At 38.9% G+C, this 13,287-nt stretch overlaps 1 long non-coding RNA gene across 1 annotated transcript; it reads left to right on the forward strand.

The window, feature by feature from the left end:
• Window positions 1–12,532: 12,532 nt before the first annotated feature.
• Window positions 12,533–13,287, forward strand: LOC122662383. Its single transcript, XR_006333013.1, has 2 exons — window positions 12,533–12,852; window positions 13,072–13,287. It is a non-coding gene; the product is annotated as an uncharacterized LOC122662383 (long non-coding RNA).

Consider the following 13,287-nt stretch of genomic DNA (forward strand, 5'->3'; position numbering starts at 1 on the left):
ATGCACATTTGCAACCCCTAAGATCTCTTAAGACAACCACCTGGATCTGCTAGGGCAAATATTCAAAGTCCAAATAACGTTGACCAACAGAAAGCAAAAGTTTCGTCACTATATATGTTGGTTGGTTAGTTTCTCTACACAAATTTAAAGGAGGTAGCATCAAAATCAGCTAATTAAATCACACGGTAAAGAGAGCCATAAATAACCCATGGAGGATGTTTGGTGCACTTAACGAAAGAATTAGTGAAATCAAATTTAATCATCAAATATTTGAATCCTCGTGTTAAGGCATGCTCTACAGCGTCGAAAAAAGCTTTGAATCTCATGCATGATTATCGAAGGAGAAGGGATAGCCATTGCGATAGCAAATATAACATTGCCCGAGCTATTCTAAGTAGTGCAACCACACCCAACTTTATTGTTGGTGAAGGATCCATCACAATATTCTACCAAAAAAGAAGGTTCCATCACAATATACAGTGATCCAATCACCAATGCGTGAGTTCTAAGAGACCCAACTCACAGATGGATGGTGAAACGAGGCCGAAGTATTCCAAACTGAACATATTCTCCTATTTATGGTTGAATCCAGAACTTTAAAATCCATGCTTTATAGCTACCCAACCTTTGACATTAGAACATTTGAAGAAAAAACAATGAGATGGGGTTAATTTGCATAGCATTAAATATACATTAAATGGCTTTTGAGAATATGACAATGGGAAGAAAAAAAAAGAAGTAGGATTATAACTTGGTAATTCATCTTTTATCAAAAGAAAAAAAAAAAAATTGTCAATTCACATACTTGGTGACACCAGGATGCCTCCTTATTATAATTTTGTCAGTTAAAGTGATCTTGGCAAATCCTAAAGATTGATGCATCTCACTCGTGTTATCCACTCAATAGAGGTGGGGTGATACCTGATACCCAGCTATAAAACAATTGTCGTTTGTATCCACATACGTGATACCTGATACCCAGCTATAAAGCCATTGCCATTTGTATCCACATATATGATATAACAATGGTCTATATAAAAAAACCTAGCTTTTGACAACAAAGGTCCATTTAACAAATCCATTTAGGGGCAATTACTATCAGTCTCCTACAATCACCCTATATTTACTCAAAGTCCCCTACCATGAACTTCTTTTCTGATTCCCCCAAAAAAGGCAATATTTCATCCTCCCTTTTCCCTTGGTATTTTTAAATCCCCTAGATTACCTTTATGTACTGGTAAAACCATCTCCCCTAATCGGTTATGTGTGCCCATACACATGTTAGAGAGAGAGAGAGAGAGAGAGACTGATGACGTTGCACCCCATTTACTCTCCTCTCCTTCTAACGTCTCTCTTCTTTCCCAAGAGCCAACGACTCTTTTTTTTTTTCTTTCTTTTCTCCCTGTAGTACTGCGGCCTCCAGATGCGGGTTTCTCCACCTTGCAGGTGAGATCCGTTAGGTTTCTGTGGTCCCTTGGCGACAAGGGTTTGTGAATGACATTCATTTCGATGTATTAACATAAGGAGTTGGGATCATGATTCATAAATTAAAATAAAAATGGAGTCGCCACCTAGGATTTTGGCCTAGGACCCAATAGGTGTAGTCCCATCCAGGATGAATGGAAAGGGCTATATGATTCCATCTGGTCTGGTCAGAGATTCTGGGTAAGTAGTCAGGTTGCTAGCGTGGGAAGGTATTAGCACTCCATATCATCAGGTCTTTCTACTAGATGCTAGATTCTAAAAATTCTCCTTTAATAACACGTCATATACCAACATGCAATGCTAGATTATGATGCATCAAAACATAAGAAAGAAAAGCATAAATTTTTTTTACTATCTACACTAAAGTGAACTATTTTAATGGTCTGCATTGTTCCATAAATACTAAGAAAGAAAGAGACAAATATCTGTCAAGAAACAAAAGAAATAAAGGAAAATGTACCAAATATGAAATATACAGTGTCCCACGTTTCAAGTGGAGACGGATGATCAGGTTGCCTCTCTCTTGTCGAACAAAGTAATGGCTATGTAAAAAGGGTTTTCGTTACTTAGACTTTGGGCAGAGTAATGGTTGTATATGATATTTTTGTTACCCAGATTCGGACAGAGTAACGACTAAAATGCTTTGACTACTCTGATACAGACAGAATAATGGCCATAAATGGACAAATATAGGCTAGGGGGGTCCTAGGCTACCCAGTCCTTGGACAGAGTGACCGCAGTCTAACTCATGAATGGAAGGGCACCAAAGCAATACAAAGGATTGAAAAGGCTTAGAAATGGCTTAAAGAGCATAAAACAGGGAATGAGGACGGAGTAAAGGGGGGTTAAGGCCTCTTCTTCTGTGTCAATGAGAGGTGGTTCGCAGACAAAATTTGCGTGGTGCCGCAGATCAGGTCATTTGGTTGACACAATCCTATGGTCTCCCCCTCTGCACGGCGACGCGATTTTTTCTCGTTGGAAGGGCTTAAGGCCCGCGTCATCATAGTGATGTCATGGTGATGACATTTGCATTGACGTTGCAGTGTGATCCCCCACAAGTACACGGTATTACGGGTTTGTGTGGGCATGCTTCCAAAAGTCTTTATTGGGGTTTTTTCCCTTTTGACTCTTCATAGCGGGGCGCCGTAGTCAGGGAAGATGAGCAGTACCTCCTTTAGCATTTGGTGGCCTCATAAATCATTTTTAGGGATGTGAGGGTGGTATGGCTTGGGTGCAAGGGCAAAAGTCCTTCTTGAGAGAGATATCGATGTCTGTCTGTGTCCTATTGTCATCATCGTCGGGGGTGACAAAATTCAGTGTCTACACTCCCCCCCCTCTAATGTCTCTTTCTTCATCATCCCCTATAAAATGAGAATTGATAGTTTGAAAGAATCTTTTGAATCTTATTTTTTGTATGAACTTAAAGTTTCTTTGAGAGTTGAATGAATCCTCTTGTTGGGTTGAGAGAGTCCCCATCTATTGTGTGAATCTGTTATCATTAGTGAAATATTTTTCGTTTTATTCTTCAACTTATACTTTCTTTATTTTGGAGTTTGGTATCAGAGTGAGCTCCGATCTTGGAGCTTGTCCATCTTCATAATGCGAAGAAGAAAGAGAAACCAACATACAACCGCAATACAAGAAGTTGCATTACTAGATGAAATGAATTAATTGCGGTAAGCAAATGACAACCTCCAACAAATGGTGCAATAAATTTTATGACAGCTTCCAACGATGGCTTCAACAAGTAATATGTCGACTTCAACAATTGGTATGGAATAATCTTTTTTCACATCCCTGAAGAACGACAATATGACGATTCTTCAAGTTCTACTTCAATTCAATCTGAACAAGCACATCTGCAAACTCTTTGGGTTGTTTAACAGTAGGTACGAGCTTTGGAAAATTTCGACAAAAAAGCATCCGGGTGAATATAAGTCATCACAAACATCATGATTCATGAAAATAACCTAAATCATCATAGTCGAGGTTGTCAAATGCTAAGATAATACTAGATTATCTATATTAGGGATGGAGCTAGAAAATACCAGATTTTACCACGCCATTTCAAAGACCAATTTCAAGAAAAATGAGGATTTAATTTATTACTTCATCTGAGGGTTCTAGACTTGATGACCCTAAAGATATATCCTTTGTTTTCTCGGAACATCTTAAGGCTATTTTTTCTACCTCTAACCCTCTTGACTCTGGGCTTGTTGAATGTTTATTTTCTCCTGTAATTTCAAACTTGAACAGACAGTCCCTGTGTTCTCTCCCCATCCTTGAGGAAATCAAGAAGGTAGTATTTTCTCTTGAACCTTTTAAAGCTCTAGGGATGGATGGCTTTCAAGCCTTTTTCTATCAGACCTTTTGAGATACTATTGCCTCTGATTACTTTCTTTTGTCTTTAAATTTTTTTTTGAAGGTTTGATTCCCCATAGTGTGAACCATATTCTTATCTGCCTAATTCCTAATTTGACAAGGCTTCTAGGGTTGAGGATTTTAGATCAATTAGCCTTTGTAATGTTTCTTATAAAATTTTGGCAAAAATCATGGCCAACCGGTTAAATTTTACCTTCATTCTTTTATTTCACCCTACTAAGCAGCCTTTATACCAAGTAGGCAAATCACTGACAACATTGTCATTGCTCAAGAGATTTTCCATTATTTAGATCACAAGAAAAGAAACGGTGGTTATGTGGCATTAAAACTAGACATATCCTAAGCCTATGACAAATTGGAATGAGGGTTTGTTAAGGCAATTTTTTATTTCCTTGGTTTTGATTTTCAATGGGGAAATCTCATCTCTTCCCTCATTTCATGTACTTCCTTGTTAGGGTTTTGCTATAAATATGTAGTAAGGGTTCTTTCTCTGTATTGCAATCTGAGAGAGGTGTGAGGACTAGCAGCTGTAACCATATTCTCCATTGATAGTAAACCATATCTAATCTCACAGTGGATGTAGGCAATCTTGCCGAACCACATAAATCCTTGTGTTCATCGTGTGATTGTTGTTTGCAATTTCCATTCTTTTCTGCATCATGTTAGGTTTCATTTTCTACGCTTCTCTTTCTATTAAACTTGAGGGAAGCCCTTTTGACTTTTTCGGGGATACAAGGGGTATAAGCCAAAGGTACCCCCATCAGCTCTTACCTTTTCATATCGGTCATGGAGGTGTTATCAAGACTCCTCTCCATACTCCACCTACAGAGAGATCTGAGTATGTTTCGTGGTAATAAAGTGGCTCGGAAATGCCCCTAAAATCAGTCACCTATTGTTTGCATATGATACCTTTATCTTTTGTAGAGCCAATGCTGAGGGTCTCTTTGCCATTAAACTGTCCTTGACGTTTTTTTCTGACTTGTGAGGACAAGAAATCAATTTTGACAAAAGTGAGATTCAATTTAGTAAGAATGTGTCTTCTTTGGATAGGATACATTTATGCTCCATTATTGGCATTAAAGAAATGCCAAAAGATTCAATTTATTTGGGCACCAATCTTTTCCATGGCCGTTCTAAAGTAAAAGAAATTGACTTTGTGGTGCATAGAAGTAAGAAGAGACTGACATTTTGGAAAACTAGCTTTCTTTTTTATGCAGGGAGAAGACTTTTAATTCAATATGTGCTTCCTTCAATTTCTACTTACGTAACATAATGTCTTGTTTTGTTTTCCTCTCAAGGTCTGTAAGAACATTGATTCTATTTCCCTCCAATTTTGGAATGGTAATGATGAGTCACATAATAAAGACTTCTCTTATAGACTGGGACAAATGTTGTCTTCCCAAATCCAAGGATGGATTGGGATTCCACAAGGCCGAAACACATAACTCAACTCTCCTATTAAAATTTTGTTGGAGAGTAATCTCTATCCCTTCTTCCCTTTGGGCTAGGACTCTTTAGGCTAAATACTTCCCCAAATCCTCCATTTTTTATATTAGGACTCTGAAGAAAATGGGATCTTGGACTTGGAATAGCATAACCCATATTTTACCTACCCTTAAACAGGTAATCCTAAGGCAGATAGGAGATGGACTGAAAACATTTTTCTGGAATGACCCTTGGATACCTTCTATCCCTTGATTTTCCATCACCACTTCTCTATCAAGCAACCAGAATATGGAGAAGGTTTGTATGTTTACTACCTGAAGACAGTGGGATATTGCTTTACTTTCTTCATGTCTTCCTACTGTTTTATTTCCAATATTTTACGCACTCCTTTAACAAATTATGATGACAACTGGTGGTGTATTTTAGCCAAGGATGGTCATTTTAGCACCAAACTAGTTGCTTCTTTCCTATTAAAGAAGTTAATTCCTTAGAAACTAAAGAGTACAACCTAGTGGAAATTTCTCTGGAGACTTAAATTACATCCCAAGTTTAAGATATTTTTTTGGCGTATCTTACATGCAGGATTTCCAGTCTACGAGACTATTTTGAAATGGATATAGATCGCGCCTTATTGTGTGCTTTGTGGCTCTTATATCGAATCCATATAACACTTATTCCTATCATGTTGGTCTAAGCATATCTAGACTGCTGACCCTCTGGGATTGAGGACAAAGTTTCTTTCCCACCCCTCAATGGAACACCTCTGCATGTCCTTTTTTCTTCATAAATAGCTTAATAAACCCTCACTCACCTGGTTCTTTAATGTTTTTATTATTACTTGGTTATTTTATTTGGCACATTAGAAACAAGGTTACTCAAGGGCTAGATAAACCTGATCTAGTCAAAACTTTATTCCGTATTGAACGGTGGATTTGTGATTTATACCTCTCCCCCCCCCCCCACCCCCACCCCCCCCCACAAAAAAAAAAAACAAAAACAAAAAATCATCCCGTTGTGATGTAACGATGCCTTTAAGAAGGCAATACCTATTCCTCTTTTGGAACATTTACCATGGTAAAATTTTCCTGTTTTGACCTGCGCAGGAAAGTTTAACACGAGACTAAACTCTTCCAATTGGTCTTATTACATTTTGTTAGATTGGAAAATTATTTTGGTCGTGTCAGGACTCTAACCTCTCATCGTTTTTTTTAAACCTGAAGTTCATAGCATTATTAAAGGTCTTGAGCATGCTACTCTGTCGGGAGTGACTGTGAATGAAGTTTGGTGTACTAATAAGGCAATTCCAGGCTTTCTTTCCTCACCTTCTCATTCAGCATGGCCATGGCCTAGGGTGTCAACTGGTCCGGTTCTGGGCTATTAGTCTGGTTCTCTAGCGGTTTTGGCTCTAAGGTGTCAAGATCAGATCCGGACTAATAAGCTCACTGGTTCCAAATCTAAGATCTAGGACCATTAACTAATGGATGTTCCGGTTCCTAATCCGGTCCAAACATGCCCTTGTTGAGTAGCCAAATGTAAAACATTTTTTCCATTGGAACTAGAAATGTCAAGCAAGCTAGAATCTTCCAAAAGCAATTCATTAACTACTAGTGTGTGTGTGTCCTCTATGTGCAATAGATATGAGAGGGGTAGAATACTAGAATTTGAGGGGGCCAAGTGTCTTGCTTAGTCTTGGTCATGTTCTAATAGCAACTAGACAACAATTGTATAATAAAAGTCACTTTAACTGTATGTTAAAATATCTAAAACCATCTTTTAACATTTTAAAACATAAAAAATGGTGCAAGACAAGTTAAAGTATATGCATTTATTTCGGTTCCAACGATTCCTTAACGGTTTTGGAGACCAGACCAGATCCGGATCAATAAGCTATTGGGTGGGTTGGTTCCGGTTCCTAATGGGACGGTTTCGGTCCGATTACCGGTTCCAGTCCAAAATTGACACCCCTACCATGGCCTCTCATATAATCATATACCTTTGTCTTCAAATTTTGGACCTTCGAACAAGAGTGTCTACCAAAAAAAAAAAAGATCCTTTTTTGTTAGAATTTATTACTAACCATGCTAATCTGGCTGTCGAGAAAAGATCCTTTTATGTATTACAAGAGAACAGTGTAGGTACTTTACCCTTGAAAATATATCTCTGTTTTTGCATAAAAAAATGGTTGCCAAATGCTCACACAAGGCATTGATTGATCATGATTCATGGTGGAAAAAATGGTAAACTAATTCGATATTGTGTATTGTAACCTAAATCACGAACCATGGTGGACAAAATCAACAGAAAGATGGTCTAATAACCGCAGGATTCTTTAAATCCTGTGTTGATATGTGCAGGATTCTCTAAATCAGGTCTAACAACCGCACGATGGTCCTATATCTTTTTGCTGCATAGTAGACTAAAGTTTTTTGGTACACGAACTATTGTTAATTCTGCAAACATAGTAACCGTTCTTTTTGTGATCCGCAAAGGCTGTGATCGAGCGATGGACTTGGGGTTGAAAATCAAGGAGATCTGAGGGGATAATGATCTGATTCCAGATACACTACCTGTTCCAACCCGAGGTGCCTGGCCATTAGTTTGGGTTAAACAATTTATGTACTTATCTAACCGGGTATAAAGTTTAGAAGGATAGATGACAAAATGTGTAGGCTCCTAGCTAAGAATATGGCTCGCAATGCTTGTTTAGGTTCTGATGTAGATAGTGTAATCTAAGCTTGCTGGTTTGAATATACTTCGTTTTATCATCAAAAATAAAATAAAAAAAATCAACAGAAAGATGGAGTTCTTACCTTGAACACTGTTAGAGAGGAGAAGTTGTGGAAAAAGCTTCAATAGCTCTTAATCTAGCAAATCAAAACGGTGAAATCTCCCCTTAGATCAATTGCACATTAAAACATGGTAGGAAACCTTCTTACTCTCGTGGATTTGGGGCTCCGAAGTCCCTGAATCAATGCCTTGCAGGTTCACGGAAGAATAAAACTGAAACCTGCGTTTAAAGCCCTTTTGAACGATAGTCATGTCGTATCGGATCGGATCGAATCACCCGATCCTAATTACCCAGTTTGTCAACCACTCCACATCAAGGTTCAAAATTCAGGTATCAGACTCGGAATCGGTCATGGCCGAAACCTTTTTGGATAGGGATCGGATCAGTCCAAAACGGTCAGGAATGGTCCAAAAACCCCCCAAAATCGTTTTTTTATGGATCGGGTCATGTATTGGTCAGAGTTGGTGGGTGTTGTGATCTTGGGATCGGATCGGCCGATATTATCTGGATTGGATCGATCAAAATCGGTTGGTATCGGTCAAGATAATATAAAAAGCTAAAAAAAAAAACTTAAAAACTTTGAAAAATAAAAAAAATATTCAATTGGATCGGATCGACCGATCCAACTGAGTTGGGCGATCCAATCAACGATCCAATCAAACCTTGTTGTATCAGTCAAATCTTAGGATCGGCCTCGATCGATACCGATCCAATCCGATAAATATTGACCGATCCGATCGGATCCGGCCAATATCGGCTGATCTGATCCGATACCTCAAACCATGCTCCACATGAACTTACTAGTATTGACTATATCTTGGGATCGGGTGTGACCAATATCGATTCAATCCGACATTTCAAACCATGGCATGAAGAGCCCAAGATAATTAGGGACGAAGTTGTGGGGTGAGAGCCAGTCTCTCGGATGAAGATGAGTCAAGAGCAAGATTTTAAGAATTGGGAATCGTATCGTTGAATCGGCCGTGATCGATCCTGATTCTGACCTATCCGACACACTGTATTCACACCCAAAACTTTAGAAATTTCCCTATTTTTGGATATGTGAACCGATTCTAAGGTTCTTGTGGCCGAATCCGATTCAATCCGGATCGAAATTGTCACTGCCCGATTCCACATTTTTGTTTTCCGTAAGTGATTCGCACTTAACCTTGGCCAAGAGTTAACGAGGTTGCTGAGGATGTAAATAAAGGACATGAAGGGCCCAGGCTGGCTGTTGTGAACCAACAACAACAACAGCCAGCCTCGAGGGCCTGTGGATTGTTGGGAGAGGTTTCTACGTCTTAGATCACGGAAGGTTCTGCTGGGGACGATCCAACAAGCCATGTGGTCAGTTCTCTGCTTCGGAATTACAGTTATGAAGGTTAGTTGCTCTTTTTGCTTGGCAGAGTTTGTTGTTTTTTAATTTTTTTCAATTTGATCCTTAACTTGAAGTAATGCGTATATTCTATTGTGGAAGTGAATGTGTATCATGTCTTAAAAAAGTTTGTGGGTTTTGAGACGTTGCACCAACCTCCTATTCTTAGTAGTTCCATTTCCTATAGGTGAAGCGAGATATTCTTGATCTTAATGTCTCTTTCTCTCTCTCTCTCTCTCTTTCCCATACACAGTACTCTCTTTTGGGACTCCCCTCAAGCAAGTTCCGTATTCCTCACTGTTTTCAGACTTCCAACACTCTTCTTCATCATCATTATCAGTTTCTTGCAATCAAGTACCAGGTATGTGTATTCTCTCTCTCTCTCTCTCAACTGTCTTCTTCATCATCCTTACCAGTTTCTTGCAATCCAGTACTAGGTATGTGTACTCTCTCTCTCTCTCACACACACTTACTTCCACAGACTTGCTTTATTAATGCTGGGAAATTATTTGGTTGCAACCCGAACTTGTTTTTTTTTTTTGTTGGGTGAATGGAAAATAAATTGAGGGAAAAAGCAGAGTACAAATAACAAAGCCCATAGGCAAGACAATAGGGGGCCCCTAAGAGAACTATAAACAACTAATAAAATGATGATACATAAAAAACCTGGGGGTGGGAAAAAAAAGGGCGTACCTAGTGCACAAGGCTCCTGCCAATGCGGGGTCTGAGGAGGGTCATAATGTATGCAGCCGCACCCCTGTTTTCACAGAGAGGCTGTTTCCAGACTTGAACCCGTGACCACTTAGTCACAATGGAGCAACCTTTACCTTGCATCAAGGCCTGCCCTCTGTGCAACGGTAAAGGTGATACATCAAAAGCCAGGGGGGAGGGAAACATCAGTAAAAGATGATACATAAAAACTGGGGCCCGGGGAGAAATAAGAGGAAGGTTCCAACTAATAGTAAGATGCCTATTTCTTATTCTGTCTGGGCTCGCAGAATGAATTGGAAGAAGCATATGTCTGATCTCAAAAGAAATAGCTTCTCTGATCTGTTCTATAATACACGACATGGAGGTCCATCTTCTTTTATTCCTTTCCCACCAAATATGATGAATTACAACGCTAAAGGCAAGCTTACCAATGGTGTCTGAGATTGATTTACCACTGAATTGTTTTTAAAATCCACCTCCACTTTCTCTAAAAGGGAATGATAGTTCTTTGATGAGGCCAACACTTGCTAAAGATCATTTTCCAAACAGATCTAGAAAAAGGACAGAAGAAGAAAAGGTGTTCGATATTCTCTTTAGAATTCCAACAAAGACAATAATTAGGTATGGAGAGATTTCTCTCGAGAAGAAACTTTTGTGTAGGAAGAGACTGAGTCAAAGCATGCCAAACAATATAACCATGCCTTGGTATATTTGAATTGAACCAGACAATCCTATGCCAAGGGGCTTTTTGGGATTTTGATCTAATCAAATTCCAGAGGCAAATGTGAATTTCTTTGAAGAATATGCATGCCATAAGACCAAATCACCACTTCCTCTTGGTCTTAACAATATGGAAGATTAACTAGACCAAACTTCAATTAAATTATTGGAAGTATTAGGCCTTGGGCATCAAATCCTATCTCGGATAATAAAAGAAACTTTGGCCATCTTATCAGATCTCACATTATATCTGATTCGATCTGATTCAGATAAGTCATCTAAAGGGCTTTTTTTATGGAAAATAAGTTTTGGGTTGGGTTATGTAGGTGTTGGGCTTTTGATCCAATGGGTTTACTTTGTCATTGGCCAAGTTAATGAGCCTAAAATATGAGTAGAAACATAGTTATCAAGGCAGGAAGGCGACCATGGCGTTTTAGAGGGGCAAAAATCAAGGCGACACAGCCATGGCAGCAAGGCGCCAGCCATAGCGCCCAAGCCGTCCAAGGCGACCAAGGAGCCTGGACGCCATGGCGACGCCTTGATAACTATGAGTAGAAACTAGAAAGTAGGAAAACGGGATTTATTTCATTAGTTTAGTTAGAGTCTTGTTTTGAGTCTATTTCCTTTATTATTTCACTTTCTTAGTCAATTTATGTTACCTTATTAGTTAGGGATAGGTTATGCCTTTCCTTTTTAGTGTCTAAGTCTACTTTCGAGTCTTCTATATAAGTTTGTAAGGGAAGCTAGCATTGTACACGAATTTGAATGAATTTAAAAGTTGCTTATGCAATGTTGAAATCCTGCGATACGATAGGTGAGAGGCCTAAGGTGAGATGCCCATTCCATTCCCCCATCCCTTTCCATTGGTTCTTGATTCCAAACCTTATTTTTGTTCAAATCGATCTCAAGAGTGCTATAAGCTGCTGGGATTTCTTTCAACTGGTTATCACATCGATTTCTTGAAGATTACCACATTAACATCATTGCTGCTTCAACAGGTTACAAATTTGTGGGTTTTTATTTGTTACTTCAACCAAGGAAATTGTTCCCTCATTTGAGTTCCCATTGTTCTCTTGGTTCCCTCATATGATATGTTGTTTATTGGAGGGTTTTCTATTTGATCTTGCCTGGGATTAAATCTATTCTGGTTCTAGTCTTACATTAAAAAGGGCGTACCCAGTGCACGAGGCTCCTGCCACTGCGGGGTCTGGGGAGGGTCATAATGTACGCAGCCTTAACCCCGCTTTGTGGAGAGGCTGTTTCCAGAGACACCATTTGTATTTTGGTTCTAGTCTTACATTACGATCTCTATATCTGGAAAGGAGAACACCATTTGGATGCCAATTATCAAGCCATCGATATGTATTACATCCATCATCAATGCTTATCCGAATCTGGGTTTTGCATTGTTATTCAATAGATACTAAGGTATGTGTATTCTTTGCAACTAGCATCAGTTCAATTTCAATTTGCTGGATTTACTGATAACTTCTTGGTGAGATATAATGGTTTGTTAACATTTTAATTTCATTGCAACCTTGTTTTTTGTGGAATTTTCACAAATGGATGTTGATTAATTCAATGGATTGGGACTTTGTAACAGATAATACATGCAGTGTAGTACAGGTGACAGAGGCTTATCTGATGATCTTTGAAAGGGAGACACATATTGGACCATGGGTTACTTCTATTTAATTAGTTGAACTGAGTGTTTCAGTGACTAACTAGGATTTACTTTTATGATTACAGTAGCAATTTACTGGTTTGGGCTCTTATTTCATGGATTGCAGATTTTGTACTTAGAAAATTCTTCCCAAAAACGCTCATTCGGTTTCTGCAACTGCATTATTTCCAAGCTTCCTTGGCTGTCACTTTGTGTTTTCTTTCTGTTGAGGACTGGCGGTGCCCCGTTTGTCATTTGGATTCTATATCTTCTCCTTCTCAGGTATTCACTACTCTTTCTCCCAAAATCCAGATGGCTTTGGTTCGATATTTCCTTCGTTCTAGGGAATCCTTCACTCTGAACTTTCATAAAATACTAGAGAACTTTATTCTCAGCTGATTACTGTTTGTGGAGTTTAAATTTTGATTGGAGAGGTTATGTGGTAGTCTACCAGTTCAGCTAAAAAAAACACGGTTATGATTGTGATTATACTATGGACAGAATTCCAGGGATGAACTTGATCTTATTGTTGGCCCCTGCAAAAAACTTTGGTGGTGACTCTTGGTTACCTCATCTATGATCTCATATCCTGCCTATTCGACGACCATGTGAACATTGACAATGCAGTTCATCATCTGGTCTGCATTCTTGATATTGGGCCTGGCCTTTTCTATGAAGGGTGAGTACTTTGTTCTCCTAGTAAATTCATTCACATTC

The sequence above is a fragment of the Telopea speciosissima genome, chromosome 5, assembly GCF_018873765.1.
Source record: "Telopea speciosissima isolate NSW1024214 ecotype Mountain lineage chromosome 5, Tspe_v1, whole genome shotgun sequence".
Taxonomy (NCBI): Eukaryota; Viridiplantae; Streptophyta; class Magnoliopsida; order Proteales; family Proteaceae; genus Telopea; species Telopea speciosissima.